General features: G+C 47.1%; 1 protein-coding gene across 1 annotated transcript in view; it reads right to left on the reverse strand.

Annotated features, from left to right (window-relative positions):
• fto (FTO alpha-ketoglutarate dependent dioxygenase) overlaps nucleotides 1-16,164 on the reverse strand; it is a 124,634-nt gene that overhangs the window by 13,591 nt on the left and 94,879 nt on the right. The window lies entirely within an intron of this gene.

A 16,164-nucleotide genomic window follows, 5' to 3' on the forward strand; every position in this document is an offset into this window, starting at 1 on the left:
TAAAAAATTAGGAAAAAAGTAATACAGAAACATTTCCAGCCGCTTTGACACTTGATTTCTCAACTACTACTACTAATTCCCAATATTAATCTCCCACATCAGAGAATTCCACCGGTCCCAAAACTGAGTTTACTTTCAAAAGCATTCGCTGTTGTGCTGCTGCTTGGTCGCTGCTCCTGGCATGGAATCAAAGTGGATCTCCTGCGGTACACCTAAGATGGCTGCTGCCGAATGTTTGATACTACTGTTGTGGAAATTAGCAGCGTTCCATTTTCTGGACAGCGCATGACACTCGGAAAGTTGTAATGTTCAACAGCTGAAACATTGGCTGTAAAATGACGCCTTCGCCATTGCCACTGTAAACAGAGCTCATTTTCCTCATAGCATGATCAAACATTCTATGGCAGCCAGCTTGTGTACCAGCCAAATGACCATTCAAGAATATTGATTTCTACAGGGATGCCCATTCTATCCATTCAAGCGCTGCGGCTCCTAGGCTAGCCATCAGCCTGGAAGCCATTTTGTTTCTTATGGCTGCCGTTGCTGGTAATAGCCTCCATTTCTCACCTGGGAAAGGACCGGTTTTACATACAGTAACAGCTCTGGCTCTCAGCCATGATAAACGACATGCAGCTATGTGCAAGCAGAAAAACAAACAATATGGCGACCTGGTATTATGCTGTCCTACACTGCGGTTTCTTAATTAACAGTGATAAAGTATGTTACGACACCTTGTAAGGACATACCGGCTCGCAATTAAAGCGTGGGAAGTTGTATTACATCCACACCCTTGTGTTTTTCCCTCTTTCTCTGCTGTCTTTGTTTTACCTTCACACCTGCTCTGACTTCGGAGACATAAAAACGCTTGCGATGACTCAACTGGGGTTGTTTTAATTAAAAATACGGGACGTGTTACAACAATCCTCTCTTGCATCTCTGGAACTGATTTTTAATAGATAGCGAGCAGGTGCCAATTTTCCTCTCAACACTGCTTGGGTTATGTTACGAAACAAGCAGAGCAGCATAGTAGCTTTTTCTTATCTGCCACCTGTGACAGCTCAGAACTCAAGAGTCATCCAGGAAGCTCCGCTCATGTTAATGTGTCACCGATGAGGCTTTTTGAACGCTCGCTTCATCCGTCTGTCAGCGAGCGCAGAGGCACTGCCGACTGACTTCCGATCACATGAGGGCTCAGCGAGGATATGAACTGTCTTAAGCTGATCAAGAGTTGCCTTGGCTTCCATCTATATCTGTCAGGTTCAAACTTTACACTTCCCTACACACGTTGATCACATGCAGCAACCTACAGGGACAACCTCAGACTGCTGGCTGGATTAATCTACTTTAGGCTTGAATTAACAGATGTTCTCGCTCGCTGGGTTCCTGCGATGAAGGCGGCGGATTGATTGACGCCTCCAGTGCCTTTTCTCACAGCTTGTAGACCCGTCATATGGTAAACATGTTCAAGACTAGCAGAGTTGTGACTTATGCCTTCCTATAGCCTCGGGAGAAGACAATGGAGCACTGTGCCAGGGTTGGGTTGGGTTGGGTGCTCTATCGGGCGAGCCTGAGTCTAACAGTGCCCCCTGATGGTTCATACCTGCCTCGTGCCAGGGAGGGAAAGCGGGTAGTGGGGTGAGGAAAGGCAATGCCAAGGAAACGACGTCACCTGACATCATATGGAGCCTGTCGGGCCTTTGTCAACTCGATCCAAGCCTCCTTGCACACACACACACACACACACACACACACACACACACACACACACGCACACAAGCTGGTTGCAGGCAGAGAGAGGTGAAAAGAGCACTATTTACTAGAGCAGCTAACCTGTGGTCTTATCTGCTGGACAAATCAATAGCACTGTCTGAGAGCGGAGCAGACTGTGCTGGGGGGGAGCTGCAGGGGTTACCCCTGGCCCGCTGCCCCCCGGGCCCCTCCTGGGGGGTACCTGCCTGTCTCCTCTCCTCCCATCTCTTCTGCCTCAGCGCTCCCTTCCTGCCCCTACACACACACACACATATAGTGTGATAAAGGCGTCCCCTAATGTCTCCGGAACCATCTACTCTATGTAGAGCAACACAGAACCCACACTATCTAAAATGTTCGACTACAGGTGCAGATGCATAAAAGGCACATGAGAACATATACCGAGACGTGTGCATGTACGCACACACACACACATGGACACACATACACACACACAAACATGCACAATCACGTCCCCTGATACCTTATAGTACATCCAGCACAATGAGTGGATGAGCTACAAATGGCTTCTCCATGTAGTGGTCCCCCACACTGGGGGCCTCGGGTACCGAGACCTGGTGCAGAGCAGCACTCACCCGCCCCCCGCCCCGACCCCACCAACCTTCACCTGACCTGGGAGCGCTGAAAGACAAGACAGGCCCTGGACACCAGCAGCAGCGAAAGCAGCACTCCTCCAACTCCCAGGAATTCAATTTTTTAAAAAGCAGATGCCCTTCCCCTTGTCTCTCTCCTCTCCTCGCTGCTGCCTACTTACCTTCAATCACAGTTAACATCACAGGACAAGAGGTAGAGGGGCGGGAGGAGGGGAAACACAAGCCTCCTGCACAATGCACTTGTCTGGCAGCTGCTTGCTCTGACATTTGAGGCCATGGGGACCTTGTTGAAAGAGCAGATGCTCACAGACGTACAGGCACAGGAACATGGCGACTACACAAGTGGCTGAACCAGAAAACACACACACACATACACACACACACACACACACACACACACACACACATTTACATGCACATGCACACACAGAGAAGGGAACTCAGGCACCACGCAAACAATGGAATGGGTGGTAAATGATCAGAAATACACACACAATCAAATGCACACACACAAAACAGGACAGACACACACAGGAATATGGAAACTACACATGCAATGGAATGAAGACATGCACACACACACATACACTCACACACAGAATCAAATACACACTTACACACACACACACACACACACACCTAGCATGACCCCTGGGCTTCCACTACGTATCTCTAAGGACAGGTAAAGTACAGGCTGTCCCAACCTCCTCACACATTAAAATAGAAACACACAAACCAACAGACTCTAGCTGACCTATATACTGAGTGCACCTTGTAGGCGCTACCAAGGGATACCTTGTCTTTATGCCCAAAACCTCATCCAACTTGCAACCCCTAGAGAGACGACATGTTCCTGGCATACAGGCAACAATCACTGATGAAATGATTTGAATTAGCAGGGCAGGAGGGAACTCAAGGGTTAGGGTCGGATGAGAGCCAGAAAAACAGGGAAGATGGAGATGGAGAAAGAAAAAGAACGAGAGAGCAAGGGGTGTTGGGAAGACGAGATGGGAAGCAAACAGATGGAAACAAAAGAGAGAGAAAAAACGAGACAGAGAAAACAGAGCGAGAGAGAGGTGCGGAGCAGGCGGCATCGTGGTGCATCTCCGGGAGAGAGGAACTGGTTTCCGCAGAGGACCGCGGGCAGCGTTATGGAAATGGGTGGCTGGCAGCTTCCTTGGCTGACTGTAAACAGGATCTTGGTAAGGCATATAGCCTCTGGTGTGGCCCACAGAGCCTGGCATCGTCGCAGTATTACGTCGCGCTGCAACACTCCCACGTTCCCTCCTTCTATCTGTCTTGTTCCCTTGCTCCAACCTGCCCAAACTCCACTCGTTAGTAATTTATGAAGGGGGGGGGGGGGGGGGGAGCGGAAGCAGTACGCGTATATCCTGACACCAAATACATGACATGTTCCACATGTCTTCCCACGAAACTACAAAGAGCCCTTTTGTCTCTACAAAGTAAAAGAAACATTAAAAAGTAGTTGGGGCGTTCAGGATGCTTGCATCACTTTGTGAACTGCTGTGAACCAGGTAGAAAATGGTGTCGCTGGTTGTGAGACGAATCCAGAATTAGAATAGCTCTCAGTGCTATTAGTCAGCTAAAGTCCTAATTAAATTGTTCAAGTCATGAAGATGAAATCTTCTGGCAGCATTGACTTCCGGTTGTGCCAAGGTACAGAAAGGATACATTGCCAGAGGAGGTTGGAGAGAAGCTGGCCAAAAGACTAGCCAGGAGCCAAGTGACCTTGGCCACAACAAGGAGCAGGATCAATGCACTCAGAAACCTCGTTCCAATATCAATATGGCCCCAGGACTCTGCACATTACTTTAGTAGTGTTCAAGCAGGAGATCCAGCAAAGTTCCTTTGCAGCTGTTCTATTCCTAATTTCCCCGTGTCTTAGCTCATTCCCTTTGGATCTATCCCTTTATGAAAATCACTCTCCAAGTGTCATGTGCGTGTGTGTGTTTGTATGTGTGTGTGTGTGTGTGTGTGTGTGTGTGTGTGTGTTGTATACGGGCATGTATGCGTATACTTGCCTGCTCTATTGCCTCTCCACATAAGTTGGCGCAGGCTTCTCTCTTTCGTCTTCCAAACAGCTGTAGCTGGCACAATTAGGCCTGCATTATCTTTGCCACGCTGCGAAACAAAGTGCGGTGGCGTAATGCGAGGCCTTACACAAAAGTAAACAACTTCATCTTGTGTCTGAAATATGTGTCACTGCGATTGTGCTAAGCTGCCCATCGACACAGCCGTGTCGGGTTGAAGGAGCGTCTCCTAATTAACGAGAGAAAGGGAGAGAGAGAGAGCAACTATCTCCTCCACAGCTCTCCTTCAAACAAACACTTCCTACGGGACCCCATTGTTTGGACTGAGGCATCATGGGTAGCCTTATTTACAGATTTTAATTGCTCTGGTGATCTGTGGGTAAAACACCCCTGTCGTAATCACCCCACAATAGAATTGTTACTCTTTCTGACAATTGTAATAAAATGCTCTACAGCATCCGGGGGAAAACGAGGGAGAAGGAAACAGAGAGGGACAGTGAGAGATAGAGAGAGAGAAAGAGAGGAGAAGAGATAAAAAAAAAAACAGGGAAAGTAGAGAAAAAAATAAATAAGGAGGCAATATTTTGGATGCAAATCATCAGAGTGTTGCTCCCATTTTCTCGGCGAGAGGAACTAATCCGAGCGGGCGGGAAGCAGGGATGAGGATGGGGACTGTTGTCCCCGGAAACGACTGCTCTCCCACCTCAAAGTGACAACCGTGAGGAGCTCACCGTTCCCGGACCTCCGGAGCGGAACCGCCGAGGAGACATGCGCTGCGACCATCACACAACATGCACACACACACACACAGACACACACACACACACACAGACACACACACACAGACTGGGAGTAAGGAGGTAGGTCACCTACAGGCAGAGATTAGCGTCACCAAGGCTGAGGTATGAACATGGCACTGTCAACTCCAGACTGCAGCTGTCAGTGGCTCACACTGCTTTAATACAGATGATAAGACACAATTTATAGTGCATGTAAATTTGAATCCAGAGCATTCGCTATTTATAAATGAAAGAGACAATGCATAGTGCACGAGTGAAGAGTTTCAATCCAAAATTAGACAGCCACCATCGACAAATGTGGCACCATTTATATTTCAGAGCTATTGAATGATAAAATTCTGGTATTTTTTCTACTATCCCTAAAACAGATATATAGCACTTTGGAACAGAACTTTTCAAATACAACAATAATCGACAATAGGCAGATTCTGGCCTCTCACTGCAGTCTATTCTCTTCTTTCTTACAGGAGTAGCAGCTCCTCTATTCGGGGAAAAAGCCTGTCTTACTTAAGTGTGTCAAATGCTATCCCATTATTATGCCTGCTGATAAAGGTAATACAAACACCCTGTGCATCAAAGGTCCATGAAAAATTAAACAGCCAATCAGCTGGCAATTATTCTCTTTAATCTCCTGGAGGCAGCCAATGGGGCTGTGCCTCCGGTGATGGTGGCCTGGAAGGGATTCATGCCTTCGGTTCTGCACATTCCACAATCCAAACACTTACTTTGCATTATGCTCAGCTCAGGCTAAAATAAAGTACAGGCAAACTTTCTAAACTGCTTTACTTTTTTATTTGGGAAAATACAGCATCTCGAGTATTGATACATTAAAGCCAGATAAGTCCATTGGTTTTTGTCTCTCCTGGGCTATTGATCGTTTAATGGCATTCCAACTGGACATGGAGACACTGTGTTCATGTTCCAAGGGAGCTGATCAATTGCTCATTTAAAGCAACAGGATGCGGTGGCATGGTGTTTAGAGGAGGTAATGAATGTTTTATTATGATCAGAGGTTAAGACTTTGAGTATGTGCAGTTGATCTCCACTTGTCAACACCGACTGTTCAATGCTATTACAAAATGATTCCAAGGTATTGAATAGTTTGTTATGGATTACAACTACTAGTTACACATCAGCAACTAAGAAAGTGACAATATGAAAATAGGAATTTGATGATCTTAGAGGATGATGATCTTAGAAGGTGGCCTGGTGCTTGAGAGACAATCCTGGAAGGTCACAAGCTATGTATTTGCAAAAGTCAATACATAAATTCCTCATTAAGAAGCAGATTCCATTATTAATATGGCAATTAAGGTGCTCTAAAAACAAAGACTAACACTGGAGGTTCTGTGGCCATGTTACTTGGCCCAGCGTCCTTGCGGCCGTGGCTCGACCCACCAGTTTGATTCCTGTCACTCCTGTCCACGCCAGCCTCACAAACACCAACTCCCTCCCCGCTCCGATCGATGGGCGCGTGGAGCCGCTCAATGCCAATGATTCTCCCCTGTTCTTAATTAGAGAAACACATCAGATACAAATGACATCTCAAATCAATCGACAAGTACTGAACGAGGGGACCGGGGTCACGCACAGAGACAACTTTCAGTCTCTTTCTTTTTTATTCCCTTTTTCCCCGACACGAAGAAAAAAAACAATCCTTGCTGCAATATATTTTCAGAGAGCGACCAAAATAGCTTTGAGGCCTCATACGCAACATGCGTTAATCAGTCCCATGTCGAGCTCCTCTCTGGATCGCAAATTAGTCAGAAACTCGGGTGATATAATTACCAAACAGAAGGCCTAAACGCGCTGATGAAAAATAGATGGAGAGAGCTTCTATCCAGTGCTTCTCCGTCTCTTCTATCCTCTACATCCTTTCTTCTTCTCCTTTTTCCTATCCATCTCATTTCTTCTCTGTGCAGGTGGATGGATGGATGGTGGCGTGTAGGCAGAAACAGGCTGACAGGCTCCTTAGCCGCATGGCTGAGTGTATAACTAGCGGCATTAGTGAACGCCTACACCCAAGGAGCCCATCAAAGACAAAGGTACTTAGTATGTTGTCTAGGGAAACACACACACACGCGTGCGCAAACCTGTGCGCCACACACCGGTACACACGTGTTCATTTTATTGGCACATATGTGCTCATTGACGTGGCCGATATGTAAGCATGTATGTGCACACGCTCACGAACAGACACGCATGCAAAGGCACACGTAAGTACACACACACACACACAGACACACACACACACACACACACACACACACCAGTAGGGGAGTCAATAGTGCTGATTTTCCTTGTCAGCTCCTAGGCAGGCACTGGTTTAAAGAGACATCAATCTGTGATGTCAGCACTTACCTAATGAACCCTCTCAGATCGATGGAGGCACTGGTCCGCTACACAGGCTGCCTCCACTGCCTGGCCTGCTTTTATGTATACTCTGACTCTATTGGGATCTATGCTGGGCTACGACATGTGTCCAAGTGTGTGTGTGTGTGTGTCCCTGTGTGTGTGTGTGTGTGTCCATGTGTGCATGCAGCTGTGTAGACCTCGATAAAAGTGTGTTGATGTACCCATTTATACTGCATGTGTGTCTGTGCCTGTACACAGCTAAATGTGAGTGTACATGTGCCCTGATATACCTGATCAAGTGTTGGGGTATGTCTGTGTGTGTGTGTGTGTGTGTGTGTGCGTGCGTGTGTGTGTTTGTGTGGATATGTGCGTGTGTGTACAGCTATGTAAACCTAAATAACAGTATGATTATGTGCGCATGCAGTGTGTGTGTGTGTGTGTATGTGTGTATAACTAAATGTAGGCCAAACTGTGAGTGTGTACACTTGCCCCATTATACGTGCCCAAGTGCTTGTGTGTGTGTGTGTGTGTGTGTGTGTGTGTGTGTGTGTGTGTATACAGCTAAATGTAGGCTAAATGTGGTTGCGGATGCAGGCCCAAGTGTTTGTATATGTGTGCACGTCCATGTTTGTATATGTCTGTGCAGGCCTAAATATGAATGAGTTTATGTGTATATGCAGAATGTATACAGTAGCGTGTGTGAGTGTGTGTGTGTGTGTGCATGGTTACAGTGAAATGAAGGTCTAAATGTCAGTATGAATATGTGCCTATATACACATGTCCATGTCTTTGTGTGTGTATACAGTATATATTGTACAGTATGTACTTGTACATACACAACCAATTCTACTGTACTTGCATGCCTTTATGCATACACCTACAGTATGCCTGTATAAGAAAAGCAGCACCTGACCATCTCTGTGCCTGCAGCCCCATACAGATGTCCCTGTTGCCTCCCACAATGCATCAGCTCGTAGGCTGACTGGCGGTGGCGATGGTTATGGAGGTGGCAGCGGCGCAAGATGCTGCACAATTAGATTAGTTCCATACCCTTTGATCGTCCGCCCCCCCCGTCCCATCTCACATGTGACACTTCAAATGCAGGAGGCTGCTGCACCACCTAATTGACCAGAATAAACATATTATATTGCGATAAGTGTCGCGATTGTAACAAATTGTACGGCATGACTGACACAAATCACGGCATTAGCCTTGCCTCTCTTATCGGCGGCCTCCTCCTGCCTTTTCAATAAACAATCTAGGAGACAGAGAGAGAGAGAGAGAGAGAGAGAGAGAGAGAGAGAGAGAGAGAGAGAGAGAGAGGCAGAGAGAGGGAGGGAGGGAAGGAAGGAGAGAGGGAGGGATTGATGGAGGGCAAGGCGAGTGGGAGCACTGCAGCCGTGATCTAACGTTTACCCACTTAACCATTCAAAAAGTCATCTTCCTCCATCAGCGCCTCACTCGGCGCTGCATGAGAAACATTATCTTTCCACAGGAGCCATCATTCACAGATGGCTTCCCCCTTCTCAGCGGCCTGCCACCGTGCATTTCCACCACTGGTGTGCATATGTGTGTGTGTGTGTGTGTGTATTTTTGCGTGGGTATAAATACGTCTGTTTGCATGGGTGTGTGCATTGGTGTGGGGAGTTTGGAAGGAGAGAAGGGATGAAAAGAAAGGAGGGAGGAATAGGGAGGGGGGGTATATGCATTTTTATGTGCGTGTGTATTCATATTTGTGGTTGTGTATGGGCGTAGGGGTTTGGAGGGAGAGAAGGAAGGCATGAAGAGAACGGCGGGAGGGATGGAGGTGGGGGGAGGAGGATGTGGGGGAGGCTGACGTGTTAATCAGTGAATCAGCGTCCATCCACTAATGTCTGCCAGTGTAAATAAGGCCCTCATCTCCTGCCGTCACATACGCTGGCTTTCCAGCCCATTAGGCCCGAGCTGGCTGGCTGAGGCGGCCCACCGCTCGCTGGAGACTCATTTACGTGTCTATAGGCATCTGTGGCTGGTGATAGGGAGCCCACGTGAAATTAATGGGACTATGGGTGCTGCCAGCCAGCCAGCTCTCTTGCACACACACACACACACACACACACACATACACACACACGTACGCACGCTTGGGCGCATGAGCTCGCACACACCCACGACCCCACACACAGACACAGACAGATGTACGTGTACACATAAACACACACACAAACACCCACACACATGTGCGCAGACACACACACATGCAGTGGTTTTTAATGCACGTGGGGTAAACTAACCTTTGCAGTAAAGATTTAGCAGCTTTATTAGTTTAGGAAATGGCTGTAATTAAGGATAATTCATAATGGCTGCTTCTCCCCTCTCTGCGGTATTAAAAAGGGGCCGGCCTAATTTAGCCTGCTTGCGTTTGTGCACTAAGGCAGTAAAGTGGGTGTGGTGGGGGGGTGGGGGGTACACAGAAACAGAGAGAGAGAGAAAGAGAGACAGGCTTCTGCAAGGCTCAGATACACCGAATGGTCGACAGGCCAGCTGAGGAGTTATTGCCCAATGGTCATTACACATCCTTATAAAATGCAAAATGCCATACTTAGTCAATTTCCAATACTCACACGCCTAGGGAACATACTCATGCACACATAAATGAATCTGGACATGCACACAAAAAAGGCAGTTTGGCAGTGAATAGAATTGCACTTCAATATGAATATCTCCAAAAGGAGAACCTTTCAAGAATTAAGACGGACATTAGATCCTTTACTAACAGCAAAAACATGAAAATCGCCAAAACTGTGAGTTATGAGGTTTTTAACACAACAGCACCGTTAGAAGACAGATCTTGTATAATCACAGATGTTATGACACTCCTATCAATCTCTAAACCATGGCAGCACACAGCACTCCCGTCCAAAACAATGAGACACGATAATCTCCCAGTGCCAGGTGGCCAGCCAGCCAGGGCGGAGGATCCAGGGGCTGGGCCTGTTCCCTCACCACCAGAACGAGGTACTGTGTCTGGGTTGAGCCCACCTTCGTCCCCACCTCGCTCTCTCCTCCACGATCCCCGTAGACCCCCCACTGGAGGCGAAGCACGGAAACCAGAGGATTGGATCGATAAGTCCACAGATGCTGCCAGCTCCTCTCACTCATTACCACTGATGAATAATAGAGGATGGCCCCCATACCTCCTCCACGTCCTTGTCCTCTCTGAATGTACACGTGCATGCATACACACACACATGAAAACACACAGGAGGCTGTAGGGGCCATAAGAAACCTCTGAACATGTATAGTGCCAGAGTAGGAAGAGACAAAAGACAGAAAAGAAAAGACACCAAGTTTTCAACAATATCTCAGATATCAAGGTTCAGCTGAGGTCTGGAGAGTGTCCAGTTCAGTGACTGTTTGCAAATGATGTCACCCTTCTGGCTTCATCGGACAGTAATCTCCGATGTGCACTGGAGCGGTTTGCAGCTGAGTGTGATGCAGTCGGGATGAGGATCAGCACCTCCAAGTCTGAGGCCATGTTTCTGTCCTGGAAAAAGGTGGCTTGCCCCATTCAGGTGAGGGGGGGAGCAGCTGCCTCAAGTGGAGGACTTCAGATATCACAAGGTCTTATTCATGAGTGAGGGTAAGAAGGATCGTGAGATTGACCACTGGCTAGGTGCACTGGCTGCAGTAATGCAGGCATTGTGTCAGACCATGGTGGTGAAGAGAGAGCTGAGCTGCAAGGCAAAGCTTTCAATTTACCAGTCAGTCTTCATTCTGACTCTCATCTATGGTCACAAGCTTTGGGTAGTGACCAAAAGAATGGGATTGCAGATAAAAGCGGTCAAGGTGAGATTCCTCCGCAGGGTGGCTGGCCTCGCTCTCCATGACAGGGTGAGGAGCTCAGTGATTCGAGAGGACCTCAGTATCGAGCCGCTGCTCCTCCACATTGAGAGGAGCCAGTTGAGATGGCTCAAGCACCAGGTTCGACCTTGGGGTAAACTCAGGACATGCTGGAAGGACTGCATCTCCCAGGGCGCTTGGGGATCCCCCAGGAAGAGCTGGAGGACGTTGCAGGGGAAAGGGACATCTGGGATGCTCTGCTCACTCTGTTACCACCACAAGCCTGACCTGGATAAGGGGCTAGAAAATAGATGGATGGATGGATGGATGGATGGGTGGATGGATGGATAGATGGATGGATCGATCTCAAGAATACAGAGGAATATAGGTTCACATTTTAATATATTTGGCCCATTATCGCTAACTACCAGAGTCTAGCCTAGGCAGCTAGCTAGTAGCTTACTAACTTCCCTGCTAATTCAAGCAGTTGTGGTTGTTGTTCCCGAGATTGCTAGCTAATTTGACAACTGTTAGATCTATCTGAAGTCCTCACTTATGAAGTTGGAGCAATACTAGTTTTATATACTGTATATGCCAATCTTCCGGGTAGAATTTCCAACCCAAGTGTTCAAAATGGCCACCATGTGAATAAGGTCAATCGCCAAATATAATTTCAAAATCTATTTTGTATTTTTGTCAGCCTGTCATGGTGTTAGCTATCTTCTTTTACATGTTTGGATGTTTATTTGCAAGGTTAACAGGCATAAAGACAAAGTGGTAGCACTTTCTCATAGGGGGTTAGCTGTACCCTGCAAGGGCCCCGATGATTTGTGAGTATTTGTGGCAAAATTGCAGATGAAATCATATACACTAATCACTGCATTTAAAGGTTATAGTTTCAACCTTGTGAGTCAGCAAAGCAGGCCTAACAACATCTCCTATACATTTGTACCAATAGCCACGTTAACTGTCAGCAGCACTGAGACACTGCCCTGTTAGTATGCAAGTTCCAAAAAAAAACCAACAGCTTAATGCTAAACCCAATCAATTACAGAATGGCAACATGTCCGAAATGTGATTTCCACACCGTCCGCCGCATCTTTCACACCATCATCGATTACCTTCGCTTGTAACGTTTTCTGTTAATTCTGTTCACCCACACAAAATCTATATGTGTGCATTTCAAAGCAGGCATCTGAGCTGTGTGGAGGCTGCCTCAGCTCTGCAGGCCAGACAATCACTGTCAATCTACCTAATGACCAAGTGTCTGCTGATGCATGCCAGTGGAGGGGGAAGAGTCCCCGGGTGCAACATGAAGCAGAATGGAGAGCATCCCCAGCCTCTCAAAGTGTTGAAAGGGCATGTAAACCCCCCCTGCCAGAGCTTTCCCAATGCTTCTCACTTTCCTCTGTAACTTTAGTTAGATCAAAGAGAATGGGGCCCTTAAGTAGAAGTAGTACAGATCAACTAGGGTTGAGGGAAGTCACATAAGGATGCAGAGGGAAAGTTGGAATGAGTATTCTGTCAGAGTACGATTCCTCGGCTAACGAAAGTGTGTTTTAACAATGTATGGCACAAGAAAATCCTCCCTGTAGGTTCGGGTTCTGTGAGGAAAGAGCAAAGGATGAGCGAAGAGCAGAAAGTTGCAAGACACAAGGGCCTGATGTTCCTGCTGTATAACCCTGCCCCTTCTTTACTCCTGCAAGCGCTATCACAGGCGGCGGCTCTGTCCGGTACATCAGCCTCAGGATGTAGGAGATTGAATCAGACCTGCCGGTCCGCCGGGCGTTTCAGCACCAAAATAAATGACAAGGCGAGTGCTGGGGGAGAGAGAGAGAGGGCAGCCCAAAGGTGTGACCCCACTGATGAGATGAGAGGCAGTCCAGACCTGCCAGACACACTATTAGAATCTGAGAGAGAGACGGGAGATCGAGAGAGAGAGAGAGAGAGAAAGACGAGAGAGGGAGAGAGAGAGAGACAGTGGGGGCCCGGTGTCACTTTATCAAATTCCTCCCTGGCACACGGTAACAGAGGTCAGGGGAAGAAAAGCATGGGGGCAGAGTGTAAAGCTGAGTGAAAACACAGCGCCGCTCTAATACCTTTCATAAAGAGAAAAGCCTCCTCATCCGCCAGCCATGATTAAATATAACCTGAGTGCCGAAAAAGTAGCCCCCACTCCTCCACCCTGCCCTAAGTTTGTGTGTGTGTGTCTGTGTGTGTGTGTGTACTCATGGGGTGAGGAGGGTAAAAGCAATTTGTGGAGAACTTGTTGGGTGAGTGAAGTGGTGTGTGAGTGTGTGTGTGTGTAGCAGGGATGTGAGGTGGAGGGGTATGAGACTGGCTGTGCACACTATACCTTGGCCTGTAGCTCACTGACACCAGCCGATGCAACAGTTAATGTGCTAGACTGCTGCCCGGCTGAAATTAATGCTGTCATCAGCAGCTGAACAAGGAGAGTTAAAGGCTGGGAGCAAAGTGGCCTTGTAGCGTGGCGGAGCCGGTTGATTTAATCTCAGAAACCTGTTTTGGGGTGCTACACAGGGCATGGATGGCAGTGTGGTGACCTGGTGGTTACAGAGACTGTCCCATCACTCGACAATGACAGGTTCATCCCCGCCAAAGCCAGTGTCCATCCCTGACAAAGTGAAAACAGTGAAACCCTACCTGCTCCTGGCTGCCCCCTGCACTCTGACCCCTCTAATGAAATGCACACATTAATGTTCGTGAAAAATGTTGTGAAAAATAAATAAATTCCTCATTACACTCATGTGTAATATGCCAAAGGAAGAGCTCTAAAATTCCAAAAAAGGAAGAGAGCACCAATGACACTCGGGTTGCGAGGAGCTGATGTATACAGTAACCTTATTATATATATATGCCTATCTGGTCCACAGAGAAGGAGAGAAAGTGGACCATCAGTGTCACTCAGAGCCCCAGTGTGGAGGCTTGTTTTCCTGATCTAATAGAGGGTAATGACACAGAGAGCGGGGCTAGGCTCCCTCTACCACTGAGCGGGCCTCGGGGGGCTACTCCACCCCTGACAGCGGCAGTGGTCGTGGCAGTGCAATAAGAATAAACACATGCAGGCGGGGAGTCTATTTGGCTGAGAGTGATGGCTAGCTTGTTGCTTATCCCAGCCCAATAAATCTCCATACAGGGCAGAGAGATGAGCGCCGCTTATCTCATCAGCCTCGCGACTGATGCCTCCGACCGAGCGCCGCCGCTCAGACCCCTGATTTATCACGACCAGGGGAGGGGAGAAGTTCTTCACCGGAATAAAACTAAAATAGAGAGAGAGGGGGAGAGGGATATAGAGGGAGACAGGGAGAAAGGGAGGGAGGGAGAAAATGAAATAAAAGGGGGAGAAAAAGACATATTGAAAAGCAGAGGGCAAAGGCAGATAATGCAGAAATATAGAGAGCAAACAGAAAGGTTTTCAAGGGAAAACATGGAGGCTTTGGCGTGAGGCGACGCAATAAACTAAAAATAAAAACTCCCAAACCTGGGGAGGGGGAGCGCGGGGAGGGGGCTGGGGGGTGGGGGTTGGGGTAAATGTCACCCTCTCCATGTCAGGGGGTGGTGGTGAGGGGAATTGCACTTGACGGCTGGATTCTGTGGGATTCAGCAGTTTTTCCACGGCAGGGAAAGACAGAGAGGGACACCAGGCTGATGTGTTTGAAAGGAACCAAATGCACACTGTCTTTTAGCAAAACATGGGCTATGTAGCCCTTTTCCAGTCTGATACTAGTAGAATAAAATTTCACTGACACACATAACATACTATATAAACTGTTTACTGGTTACTAGTTTACTGTCCCTTGTATGTCTAGCACTGTCCCTTTTGCACTTTATGTGAGGTTTCATTGTCCTCGCATCAACTGTATCAGCATGAACTGTGACACAAACTGCAGACGTCTTCAAATCGGTCAACAGCCATTCCAATGCACATTTTATTTTAGCCATCATAATAAACATTTCATTAGCATCACAGCAATGCTCAATCTCTAATTTCATTTATTTTACAGTGCATTTGTTTACAGTTTTATTTAGAGTTATTACATCATTTATTTCAAGTTTTTAGTTTCGTTTTTACTCTTTGTTGTCCAACCAATACCTCTATTCTTTGCAGCTGTAAGGAATTAATTTTGCCTCTAGGATCAATAAAGTTCTAATCTTATCTAAGGTGTTAAAATGTCTCAGAGGCAATATCACCCAGACAAATTCCCTTACATATATAGTACTTAGTTAATACAGTAATCTTCTGACTCTAAATATTGCCCTCCACTCAGTACCATTGCTCTGGTGTGTCAGGGTGAAAGAGCCAGACCAGTGCTTACCGAGGATGAACCAACCATATGCAAGGCATGATGGGAAACAGCCAACAGCGGGATGTAATTATTACATCTAATAACATCTGAGCGGGGTGCTGGTTGCGCAGCAATCCAGATATAATGCCGTCTTATTGCGCGGTGTGTTTACACTGGGTTTGAGATCCACAAACCAACACACCAACATGCGACGAGGAAATATAAGATTGGACTATTCATATAATGTAGCTCAAAAAACAAGTCTTCATGTTGCCGGTAGTTGGATTTTTGAAAGTGTAAAAAAGAATCTAAAAGAAAAAAAAAAGTTATGATTATATACATAGATACATTAAGCCTACTGTATACACTGTATAGAGAAAAGTTAATTGTGCTCATTGGGGTGTGAGAACTCGCCTCCACATGCTTGGGCTCCAGCACCACCAAACTTCAGCATTAGAGATGGGAG

Source organism: Centroberyx gerrardi, chromosome 1 (assembly GCF_048128805.1).
Source record: "Centroberyx gerrardi isolate f3 chromosome 1, fCenGer3.hap1.cur.20231027, whole genome shotgun sequence".
Classification (NCBI taxonomy): Eukaryota; Metazoa; Chordata; class Actinopteri; order Beryciformes; family Berycidae; genus Centroberyx; species Centroberyx gerrardi.